The sequence below is a fragment of the Orycteropus afer genome, unplaced genomic scaffold (assembly GCF_000298275.1).
Source record: "Orycteropus afer afer isolate SDZICR_OR568_19922 unplaced genomic scaffold, OryAfe1.0 scaffold00101, whole genome shotgun sequence".
Lineage (NCBI taxonomy): Eukaryota > Metazoa > Chordata > Mammalia > Tubulidentata > Orycteropodidae > Orycteropus > Orycteropus afer.
Window position 1 is genome coordinate 8,558,241 of NW_006921688.1, and position 4,942 is coordinate 8,563,182.

The 4,942-nt window shown below is 38.6% G+C and overlaps 1 protein-coding gene across 1 annotated transcript in view; it reads right to left on the minus strand.

Annotated features, from left to right (window-relative positions):
- Window positions 1-4,942, minus strand: part of SYNE1 (spectrin repeat containing nuclear envelope protein 1) — a 578,063-nt gene that overhangs the window by 544,839 nt on the left and 28,282 nt on the right. The gene's annotated exons all lie outside the window — the stretch shown is intronic.

Genomic DNA, 4,942 nt, shown 5'->3' on the forward strand with positions numbered 1-4,942 from the left:
CCCACCATGGAGTTGATTGCCAGTCTCATCATGGGGAATAACTACCACCAGCTGCCCAGCCACTCAACCAGGCCCAACCAAGTTGACATACAACTGTAACTACCACAACTATCAACCTAAAAGATAAGAAAGGAGTTAAAGTGGTACCCAAAAAGAGAGCAGGAGGTGCCCTGGACAACCTAGACCAACCTTACAACTTCACTCTGAGCAGGTCACATTGCTGGGGCTTAAGTAGGTGCAGCACATCAGTAGAAAGTTCTCACCCAGGTAATCTCATTAGCGCAGTGACCTGCCATGGAAGCACGGTGTGAGCATAGCCAAGGTCACAGAGTTCATCTTTCTGTGGGTTACCTGGCTATGTTCCATCCACAGCCTGGGTAAGTCTAGCAAATTCTCTCAAAGTGTTGCATCCAACCCAGACGGTTATAAGCACAAGAATACAGAATGATGAGAGCAAATCCACTGTCACACCTGGAAAAGCAGCCAAATCCATGTTTTCCATACATAGAGCCTCTTTCTCTCACTGATGGCCACCACTTACTATACTGGGTTCATCAAACCTTGAATTGAGTAAAAAAGTGATGACACTAATTATGATGATTAATGAAGGGCACAAGTCCACAGATTTTTTTGCCGAATCAGAATTTTTTCCATTTATCACCTGGGTTCAAGCTCTGGAGTTGCTGATTTTCAGATTCATGTTAAAGGCCCAATACTGCATTCCTAACTTTTGACTGACTTTCTTAAAATTTCTGTGTTCTATTTGGAGATATTTAATCACCAAATTTTTATTGAAATGTGACCTTTCTTCTCTACCCACTGGTATGGAGCATTTATATTTCTCTTATAACTGCAGGAATTTTAGCTCCTGAATGGTACAATTCTAATTTTAAATTGCCTTTTTTTCTCTCTATAAAATGAACAGCTGAACACATTTTGTTCTCATCCTGTGAAATATATGTTCCAAAATAACGGAGCTTTCATTTTCAACTTTTCTCTTTTAAATCCCTTTATTTGTACTCTATATTACTGAAATGGCAAAATGTCATGATAGCTTTATATTCTAAACCTTAAAAAATCAGATTAAATGTGTTATAACAAGAACTATTTGGTGTGATAAGAATCAAATTTCTTATATTAGCCATACCTAATCATGAAAACTGTGGCCCATTTATCACTCAAAATGTTCATTTATAATGCTAGTAATTTAAATAATTTAAAATAATGAGGAAAAAGTTCTTAACTATGTGATAAAGTCTATGAACAACAAAAACATACTTCTTTCCATGTGTTATTTTAAACTAAATCCCTAAAGAAAAATAAATAAAGCAGAAATTTCATGTGAAACAGTCTAAGAAATTTGACATCAAAACATGATAAAATGCATACAGCCATCCATTTTACCTTTAATTATACACAGGTCTCTGGGGATCTGAAGAGCATTTTTTCTTGACCTCATTTCCACCTCTCATTTCTCTTCTCTTGTATCTCTGTTAGTGTCACACATGCTTCCTCTTCCCTACAGCTGATCCCTCCCTAACACTCATGGAAACAGCCTTCGGATCAACAGGGCCCAGATGTAGTCACAAGTCCATTGGCCTCTCTTAGTACACTGTTGATCCCATCCTTTTCTTACTTTGTTCCTCATTATGCCCTTTTGACCAGCTTTTCTAGTTCACAGGCCTCTTTTTTTCTCTCTCCCTCATTTCTTCCTAACTCTGGGCATTGACCAAACTCATAAATCTTTCATTCTTCATAAAATTTTGACTGGAGAAGCATAAGAATCTTGAATGTCTCCTTCTAGGTTCATCCTCCCCTGAACATGTTTGAGTATTCATAGTAAACAAAAACACCAAACCCATTGCCATCGAGTCGATTCCGACTCATAGCAAACCCCACTGGGTTTCTGAGGCAGTAAATCTTTACAGAAGTAGAATGCCCACTCTTGCTTCCACGGAGTGTCTGGTGGGTTTGAACCACCAGCCTTCTGGTTAGCAGTCAGTTGCCTTCGTCACTCAATAATATTGTTGACTGACTGACTAACTGATGGAATGAATGAATGCAATTGTTTAAAAAATATTATCTTTGTAGGCCCTATGCCCATATTGATGGCTCTCAAACTGTGGCATGTATACTATGGGTAATGAAAAACATTCTCCAGGTTCTAGGCAGTCCACAGCCGGTAATAACCGTACAGACATAGAAACTATTTGCATGTCTGGTGCACAATAGAAACTCATTAAATATTTTTCGAATGAATGAATGAAATTTTTAGTCTGTGCATGGAAAAGAAGAGTTGTTGCTATTGTAGAGTTGGTTCCAACTCATAGCAACATTATGGACAACAGAAGAAAACACTGCCTGGTCCTGTGCCATTCTCACAATCTCTATCTTGGAGCTCATTGTAATAGCTACTGTGTCAATCCATCTCCTTGAAGGCCTTCACCTTTTCTGTTGACCTTCTGCTTTACAAACATGATGCCCTTCTTCAGGGACTGGTCCCTCCTGGTAACATGTTCAAAGCACGTGAGATGAAGTCTCATCATCCTTGCTTCTAAGGAGGATTCTTGCTATATTCCTTCCAAGACAGGTTTGTTTGTTCTTCTGGCAGTCCATAGTATATTCAATATTCTTTGCGAACATCATAATTCAAAGGCACCAATTCTTCTTCAGTCTTCCTTATTCATTGTCCAGCTTTTGCATGCATATGAGACAAGTGAAAATATCACGGCTTGGGTCAGGTTCACATTAGTCCTCAAAGTGACATCTTTGCTTCTTTAACACCTTAAAGAGGTCTTTTGCAGCAGATGTGCACAATGCAATACATCTTGTAATTTCTTGACAGTTGATTCCATGGGCATTGATTGTGGATCCAAGTAAAATGAAATCCTTGGCAACATCATCAGTATTTTCTCTGCTAATCAAGATGTTGCTTATTGGTCTTGTTGTGAGGACTTTTGTTTTATGTTGAGGTATAATCCATACTGAACTCTTTGATCTTTATCAGTAAGTGCTTCAAGTCTTTCTTGGCTTTCAGCAAATAAAGTTGTAGAGGTGGTTTTTACTTCCAGAACACAAATACCTAGAATACCCTTGTTTTCCTCTTTCTTCACTTGGGAAAGTCCTGGCCTCGAATTAATCACTTCTCTTGTCCTTCTAAGTTGATCATTTAGATTATATGATCATGTTGTAATATAGCTACTTACAAATCTGCATTCCCAGGCACTCAGATGATAGAGTTTCTCAAGGAAAAGGATAGCATTGCATTATCTTTACATACGTGATACCTGGCCTGGTGCTTAGCACTTGTTGGCGTAAACATATAAGTATCAAATGAAACACATTCAACATCTGGAGCATATTTGAAAGTATCTTGGAATCTTAGAGAAATATGTATGAATAACATCATGATGCAAAAATTGTATCTAATAATGTTTCTTACTGAGGAAAAGGCACTATCACCACTCGTTTCTTTCTACCAAAGTGAAAAAAAAATGGAGTCTGATGGCTATTAGTGAGTAAATAGAAGCTAGCAGAAAATGTCACATTTCAAAATAAAAATGTTCATGTCAACTCAGTTTATAATATGCAGCCATAATATTTTTTAACACATTGAACCTAGCATTATGTAATAAATTCCTTCATATCTCAACCAGTTGTTGTTGTTGTTGTTATGTGCCGTCGAGTCGGCCCCAACTCATAGCGACCCCTCCTTGGGTTTCCGAGGCAGTATCACTACGGAAGTAGGATTGCCCAACCTTCCTTCCAAGGAGTGGCTGGTGGGTTTGAACCGCCAGCCTTCTGGTTAGCAGTCAAGTGCTTTAGCCACTATGCTACCAGAGTAAAAGAGGGAAAAAATAAATACTTTACTACAAAGAATTGGCAAAAATACTAGAGAATGGTCTTTATATTTCTATAGGGAGTTCTGACGGTGTAGTGCCTAAGGCATTTAAGCTCTATCCAATTACATAAACCAAAAACAAACCAAACTCACTGCCAACAAGTCGAGTCTGACTCATAGCAACCCCTCCTTGGGTTTCCATGGCAGTATCTCTATGGAAGTAGATTGCCCAACCTTACTTCCGAGGAGTGGCTGGTGGGTTTAAACCTCCAGCCTTTTGGTTACCAGTCAGATGCCTCAGGCACTACACCACCAGAGTTCCCATCCAATTACATATAACATAAATATTATTTGAAACCATGAAAACACCACAATAAAAAAAAAATACTGAAAATCTCAGTAAATATTGAGGGAGCTCTGCCAACCCCAGTTTGCATAAAGTAGTAGTTTATACATAACAAACCATCAACCTGTGGAGCCCTTCACTCTGTGACTACATCACATTTGATATATTTCTGGAACAGCAAGGTTTCAATAAAAACCTTTCACCTAAAATGTTTTTCCTGTCTCTTATATAAACACTTACAGTGCCAATTTGATTACTTTGATAGGATGCCGATCATGGAATGGCTAAAAGAAAGAACTACAGAGGAGGGTGATGTATTGGAGCCCAACTTGACAGAAAACAAGGACAATGTGATTTTGTTCCTATTGCACACCAATTTGCAGTTTCAAGCCATACACAGAAATCTATCGAGCACTTTTCAAGGCCATAATTCGTTCCTTTATAATTAATGGAGAATTAGAATAATTTTTTTTTTTGGAAAGTTACATTTTTCCTTAGCCCTCCCCATCATAGTTAGTAAGTTCTACAGTGGAATAACGTCCCCAGATGACCCAGTTTGTGCTTGACTACTAATGTGAAGAATCCTGGGTGGCACAAATCACTTGCAATTGGCTGCTAACCTAAAGGTTGGCCTTTCAAACCCACCTAGCAGTTCCGTGGAAGAAAGCCCTGGCATACTGCTCCCACAGAGATTACAGACAAGAAAACCCTAGGGATCAGTTCTACTTTGCAACACATGGGTTCACCATGAGTCA